Raw genomic sequence first — 8,428 nt, 5'->3', positions numbered from 1 at the left:
ATTGTCGTCTGGACAACGACTTTGTCATCATCATCGTCATCATCGTCATCGGTTGACTCAATGCTGCTCAGACGATATTAGCGAAATACCTCCAATATGTACGTACATATTTCAAGTCTCTGTTCTGTCTCCGAATGCGACGACTACATCCCAATTATATAATCGATTGTTCACAATTCAAAGACGTGTGTCTTTGGAACACGTTAACAACGCATTGCTCTGGGATTGCCCATTGGGGAATTGCCATTTATTTTAATGTCGCTTCAGTTAACCCTTTAGTAGAAGCACCGTCATATTCTTTAGTACACACAGATACAGATACAGATACACGCACCGGACTCTCCTGGTGGGCGAACGTGTGCAACACTCATATTTACGACGTCGTTCGCACAGTTGGAAAAATGATTGCAATCATTATAGCACTGTTTAAAAAAGAATGAAAAAAAATTAGCCTTTTCCTGTTAACGTACCTATTCAGCATCTTTCACAGACGCAACACAATATATCATACATATATGTACATAGTAGTACTACGTATTTCCCCACCCGAACACAATTCCGCGTTACTTCCTTGTCGAGTTTCAGGTCGAGCCGCATTTATGTTTAAGACTTCGTCAGAAATGGCACAAAATATTATTTTATATTAATGTGATGTAAGCTTAGCAACTGACTTACTTGTATTATTCTAATACAGTTTACCTTTCTATATATATGTGGGTAAAAAGTAATGAGCTTTAAGGTGATTTGTCACAAAAATCATAAAAAGCTGTAGCTACAGTAAGATTAGAAGGAGGCTCTCTTTTTATACCCTCTACGTAAAAGTTGAAGAAAGCATTCCTGAGCCCATAAAGCGCTCTATTCGTCCATCTGGGACATTCTTGTAGATCTCAGAGACTATAGGAGCTAGAGATATAAAATTTTAGTCAGATGCACTCAGTCATGTGTACTCAGTACAAAGGTATATTAAAATTGTTCTTAAAAATTTTTATATTTTTGCAACTTACTTTAAAGAACAAGATCCAAGGTAATATGCTAGGTTTGTGCAACGTATGGAGAGGGAGACCCCATAAAGGAAATAGTTCTTAACCGGCGTAATGAGAGAAATCGATATAACCATGTCTGTCCGTTTGTCTGTATGAACGCCTAGATTTTGAAGATGGCTGAGCCCACGTTGACCAAACTCGGTATGTAGACTCTCCTTATCCCCAGGCAATACGAGTTTATTTTAATCTTTTGATACACATTTTATTCACATGATCCACATTTCGAACATTTTAAGAAAAATTTGCGGAAAAATATCAGTCCAGTATTCATCATCTTCTTCTTCTTTTTATTTGGGCGCATATCGCATTCTCTCTTAGTTTTTTGTAAAATATATGTAATTATTCAAGCGATATATTCGATATCTGCTCTGAATATTGAATTTAGAACTTTCTGAAAAAAACGAGTTAAAAGCGCTCCATCCACAATTGGACAATTTTAAGAGCTAAGTACGCGTTTTTTCAAATATACATACGAACATACATACATATATAGATGGAGGCATATTGAATATGTGGCAGCTCAAGAAGGTAGGAAGGTACACAGTCCCTTGTGGCTGAGTGAATTGGTTCCCGCATCGCTGAAAAATCAGATTTCGAATACAGCGTAATTTGTGCTTTTATTTTCGCGTGCCACAAAAAAAAGAGAGAAAAGAACGAAGAGAAAAAGAATGATTGAAAGCGTTCGATGGCAGAGCACTTGACAGCCACCGGCAATGCATTCGGTTTGCCGTGAAGTGTGCTGGAAATGTGAAAGCTCAGAGGTGTAAAGCGTTCCCTTTGTTATGTCGAATGTCGACACGTGCTCATTACGATTATTATTTTTCATATACATACTATATACGAGTATATAGCGAATCAAGCGGCCAATGTGAAAAAAACACGCATATACTGGCATGTTCCTCTAAAGAGGGAACACCTACAGAAAATCGTTGCACGGATGCGGGGAATATCAAATGGTTGGGGGGGAGGGGGGCGTACGGGCTATAATGAAATTAAAATATATATCTGATTCAGAAAGCAATAAAATAGCAGAATGGCATTTTCAAATATTTATATGTGGGGCATGGTGGGGCATTACAATTAAAATCTATAAAGGTAAAATATATCTTTATTGTGCGGGGATATCCGGTTGGCAGGAGAGTGGCAAAAAGTGGTGAAGCACCGGTCGTTTGCAGAAGGCACAAACGGCAAACGTCTTTATAAATCCGGGCAATAAATTAATAAGTGATGGTAGCTTCTAGTAAGCAAATATTTCGAATCAGATTCTGCACGCTCCTTTGTTAATTTCCCGTGCACACGCACACCCCGTCCCGTTCCGTTCCGTACAGTACCATCACAATACACTGCCATGTACCACCAGTACCGATGCCTGCCAGCCTGCCAGCCTGCCTGACTGCCCGTTTTCATGATGCTGCGCAGTTATTTAAAATAATATTTCCGTATCCGGCAAGTAATACGCGACGCGTGCTGACCGTGCCAGTCCCCGGCTTTTTGCGCGGACGGGTGATATAGTCCATGTCATTGCGTGGGTTCGTAAACCCGTACTCGCATTCGCAGTGAGAAGCTGGCTCGGGTAATCGGTATTTGATGCCCCCGGTTTGTTGCAGACACAAGAATGCGATAACGAGTCTCACATATAAAAAGCAATTAAAAAAGTTGACATGAATAAAGTCTTTATGTCAAGTACATAGCTAGCCACTCACTCATTCATAAAAGCAGATTCGAATCGTAACATTTTTTTTGTTGACTCGCTTAATCCAACAAACACAACAAAATATAGATATTTCGAGAAGGTTGTCCCTAATACTTTGTTTTATATTCATTTATTAACGATTGTTACAAATTTTTGGAATAATATCAACTTTTACGTGAAGACTAGTGTGTAAACAAATTAATATACAAGCTGAATCTAAAGATTGAGAAACAATAATATATTATTTAAAACTATGTATTTTATATAAATAGAACGGTGGCATGCTGAAATAGTTGTTCAGCACTCCTGAAATAGAATACAACTACATACTAAGCATTGTGCTTCCAATAAGTATCAACTGAATGGTTTGAAGAAACGATTTAGCAGAAATATTGGTAATCTAAAGTCGGTGAAGCTTACAAAAATAATAGGGAAGAAACGCTCAACAAGAAATAAAAGAGTTCGAAACATACAGAAAATATATCTTAACGAGAAGTTATGGAGGCATAATGACTAACTGAAAGAGTAAGAATAACCCTAAAAAGCTAGACCGAAAGACTGAAAGAGTTCCAACAACCCTTCAGGCTTTAGATTTAAAGTGGTATCCGATTAATATAATTTGTAGGCAAGATTTATTAAAATCATACAGCTTTAAGAAGCATTTGTGGAACGAAGTTGTGAAGTATTTCCAAAATAATTAGAACTGTGATAAGGAGTAGGAAAAAATAGATTTAATGTTTTGCAGAATTTTTGGAGCACTGTCTTAAGATCTTGAGAATGTAATGTCGCCATCATTGGTGTGAGTTAGCAATAGGACTGAAGTTTGAGAAATAAGTAGATGTATTAGTTTTCTATTCAAGCGATTTAATTTGTTTAAAAAGCTTAGCTCCATGTCCGCCTATTTTTGACTTATTGTCAGTCTAATTTAATCAATAATTACACTCTTCAAGAGAAGGGGTAAGTCGGTCTTGGCATGAACGTTTTTAGCACGTAGAAGAATGTTATTGAAGATAGATATAGATGATGAAGGTAGATATAGAATGATGCGACTAGTCAGTTCCGTGAGTTCGTTACTAGATGTGGGACTGGAATTTATTGCCGAGGTTTCTTGTTGACGCACGCAGCTCATAGGGATCGACCAGAACCATCATATTTATAGTTGCAGAAGAAAATATATACATATATGTATGTTGAATATGAATGTTGAAAGACTAATCGGCCAAATATAAAAAGGGGAGATCCTTGTTCCTGCTTTTCCGTTTGGTCTTTCAGACTCAGTTTTTACTAAAATAGAACAGATAGATAATTTGCTGGGTGATCCACGTAGTAAGTATCTATATACATACTCGTATGTACCTTTTATTTGACTGTAAGCCACAATGTCAGCTTGAGTATAAGAATGAAAACCATAAGTACCACTTGGCCAAGCCATGAATGGGTAGGTAAGATATTTCCCAAATAGATTAAAAAATAAATGCCGGCGCATCCAGGCTGTATTATAGCGTTTCAATATTTCAATCGACAATACCTTATTATGTACTCTACACGCTTGAATACAAAAGTTTTGCTATTATATATTTACTTGTATGTATCTACGCACACATATGTACATATGTACTTGTAGGTATGTACTTGTGTATTTGTTAGTGTGTGTTTGAAAGCATCGCGCGTTGTTTCCACTTTCGTTTAAGCGGCACAGAAACACAAACACAGACAGAGGCAGCGGCAGAGGCACAGTCGCCGTCACAGTCGCAGTCGCAGACACTGACACAAGCGAGCAAGCTCGCTGCCCTTCTACTCGTAGTACTTCCAATTCCTATTCATGCACAAATCCACACACAATGCATCATTTCATTTAATTGTTTACTTCGAGGGTAGGCTCAGCGCACCCCTAAGTAGGGCTGACTGTCAAAACGCCGCCTGTGTGCCCTCCTATATCTGTGTATGTATGTATGTATGTATGTATGTACATGTGTACATTTGTCTAACCGAGTGGCCGCCGGCCGTCCTTGCGGTCCGTTCGGTCCGATTTGCCTGTCTGTCTGTCTGTCTGTCTGTCGGTTGGTCGGGTCGGGTCGGTCTGTTCGTCGGTCGGTCGACTGCTGCCTTATATCGTGTGTTTAGTGTAACTACTTTTTTGACCTCTTTTGTTGTTGCAAACCCATTTGCTGTCTGTCGGCTGCGGTTTTTATTATTATTATATTTTTTTTTTGTCTTCATCTGTTATCTAAGCTAAATTATCTCTCTCACTCGCCCTCTATTCGTCGTACCTTTTTACATTTTAGTTTTTTTCGCTTGACTCGCCACACAACTCATATATACTCGCACTATAGGTCGGGCGGCTCAAGGTAGGAGAGAGCCTGTGGTTGTGCATTACGCATCAATGAGAAGGCAGCCCACGTTTCGACGGCTTAAATTTTTGGCGAATATTGTGTGTATAACCTATTGTTTACCTCTCGTCGGCCGCACAATGAAAAGAATGGAGCTGTTGTATAAAAGTTCGTTTTGGTCCGCACCTCGGGATCGACAAAGATTTGTTGACAGCGCTAATCAATGGGCCTGCCTACTGACACTCCCTTCCTTTGGCCATGCCGATGCCGTTGCCGTTGCCGTTGCTCGTGCCGTGCCGTGTCGTGCGTGAAACACGCCTCCGCCGGGCATTTGATGCTATATTAAGTAACGAATGTGTACAACATGCGTGTAGGGACCACAGTCTCGTATGGTTTGGTCTTTCTGTCTATCTATCTGTCTGTCTGTCTGTCTGTCTGAATTCGCCTTTATTTGCACTTCCATTTGGAGTTTAGTGTTGCAGAATTATACAGTTGTTATTGTTGTGTCGCTGGCGTTGTTGTTCTTATTGTTGGAGCTGTTATGACACAGCAAAATGCGGCTGACATTGATATGAACACACATACGACTACATACCATACTATGTATGTATGTACATAGTACAAGTGTGTATGTATGTATGGGTGGTGTTTGGTCTAGTGTTTGTATTTTTGTCTACCATTATTTTAAATTTAAACTTAGCCTCAATGACTTTTTATATGTATGTATATATTGTACAGCATGATGTTTGAATGTAAGGGAGGGTGAATGGGGATCTTGGGAGGATGGGGGCTCCATGTTATACAATATTGTTCCTTCGTGCCCGTGGTGGTTGGATAGGCTATACAAGTACGACCGATATAGCAGCCACAATTTCTTACAATATAAAATAAATTAACATTTTTCACACATTCCTAAAATTCGTCACCTCCACAATTCTCCATGAAATTTGGTCGCACGCAAAATGAATTCAAAGTTTCCCTTTGAAGAAATCATTGCTGACGACTATGACGGGTGGCTGTGGCGGTGGCGGTGGCTGTGAAGCTGAGGCAGCTATGTCGGCGGCGCAATGTTCCCGGGTGGGCTCAATGGAGAGTGTGGCGGCAGTTGCCTGTGTGCGACTTCAAAAATCCCAAAAACGTGTCGGGCAGCATGTTGAAATTGGGGTTCCTCTTCAGACTGCTGTGCACACAAGTGAGTAAGCGAGTGAGTGAGTGGGTGGGTGGTTGGGTGGTTATATGGGTGGGTGGTCTCGATGGAGTGGGCCGTACAAATACGGAGTTGGTGGTGGAAATTTGCTCGTGTTTTAGCGCAATTTTTGGACGCATACCGTTCGTATTGCGTGGTGCGATTGAGGACTTTATTTAATTTGGACAATCAGTGGGACTCATTCCAAACAATATAATGATGTTGTAAGATAAGTACTAACGTCATTTTCGGCATCAATTTTTGAAACACGTATTATTGGATGCATACGAATGATGGATAGTTATGTAATGTATGTAAAATATACATAGTTTTTAACAATATTTTTATTCGTAATAGCAAAGACATTTTGATTGGTATTGCTTGTACTGAGCAAATCGTTCAAAACTAAGATGCTTAACACCCCTAACATTATAGTATTCCTACCGGACATGCTCTGAATTCCTATGATTTTTTCATTTCTATGCAAATGCGTCATCATTTCCAAAGAAGGTTTCGTAAATTTCACAAATTAGAGCCGAATATTTATATTTGCTTTTGAAGTATTTTGGAGACTTTTGTTATGATATTGATTAGAAATATTCATACTATGTTTTAGGTATATCAAATATATTGTTTAAGACAGTCTATAACCTACTCTTATTTTAACATTTTGCATCATTTAATGTTATTATTTCTATATATAAATATATATTTTTAATAATCTCAGAGGCAATATTAATAATATAGTTTTATGCAACAATACTGCATCTAAGAATTATAACTTCGATTCAAATTCGAAGATGTACATACATATGTTCATTTATTGTATTGATTTTTTTATTGTGACGCATTTTAATGAAACTAGCAATATATTTTTCAACTGAAAGCCAATTCAATTGAAGTTACACACACACCTAACACAAGAAAACCATTCTCGGCTTGATGAGCCAATTTGTTGTGCTTTGTCTTCAGTCGTGTAATTAAATTTAATGGAAAGGCTTGTGATTATATCAGATGCGTCTGTGTATGGTCGTTTCCAGCCCACGCAATCTAATTATGTTGCATTCATACGATCAGATTGAAATGGGAATAGGTTGTTTGTAACCATTAAAGGTTGTACTAGGAATTGGAGTTATGTTCGTAGCATCGAATCAAGCACGCAAGAGCTTTAATTGAGCAAAAATTTTAAAAAGTTAACCGAAACCACATTGAGTTTTATTTCTGAATGGGGATTTTAGGAATATCTTGAATCTTGAATATCTTGAATCTGCGTTACTCTTTTTTCTGTATTTAAAAAAGACAACTGAAATTATAATTAAAAGCCTAGGAATTTGATTACAATTTTAGTATTTTAATAATTATGTGATAGTTACAAATATATTTAAGGCATATAATGCTAACATAATTGAAAACAATAGATCCCTAAATCTAATGTTGGTTTGAGCGGCAGAATTAAATATATCTCTAAAGATATGATCTAGGTACCCATTCAGGATTTAAAAGGATATTAAGAAGTATCTTTTGATATATGAACTAACCATTGTACATATTCATTTTAAAAGATGATATACATATGTTTGTGTGTTTAAAGCAACAAATATACATATATGCATGCTCGAATGTACTATAGTAGTCATTAAAACATTAGAAAAGTCTAGAGCTATATGCGTTTGTATATACATTGATGCTAAAATATTAAGTATACGACTTGTATGAAGCACCACATCTTATGAATGCATACTTAGCAATGAGCTTTAATCTCCATACTTTTCTAGAAGCATTATTTTAAAGCGTTTCCTTCTGTTGGAAGGCAGGTGGTGCACGTCTAGCACATCGTTTGAAAGTTGCTTTGTGCGAGGGATTTATTTTAGAACCTATTTGTTGATTATAATTGTTCGAGCCTCTGCTGTTGTTGCTGCTGCTGCTGCGCTCAGTTGTTGGGTTCCATTCCTGGTTCGTGGTCGCAAACAAAGCAAACCTTGTAATGGCTGCGTGCTGTATATATATGTACATACATATGTAGTATGTATGTACATACATGCCTACATACATCTGAATGTGTGTGTTTATGCCTATGCGAGTGTGTTTTGTGTATTTGACTGTATTTGTAGAAATGTGCGTGTGCTTGCCATACATGTATGTATGTGTATGAGTGTGCGAGTATGAACGCATAAGC

The sequence above is a fragment of the Scaptodrosophila lebanonensis genome, unplaced genomic scaffold, assembly GCF_003285725.1.
Source record: "Scaptodrosophila lebanonensis strain 11010-0011.00,11010-0021.00 unplaced genomic scaffold, SlebRS2 tig00000098-arrow-pilon, whole genome shotgun sequence".
NCBI classification, from domain to species: Eukaryota; Metazoa; Arthropoda; class Insecta; order Diptera; family Drosophilidae; genus Scaptodrosophila; species Scaptodrosophila lebanonensis.
This window is presented reverse-complemented; position numbering follows the sequence as displayed.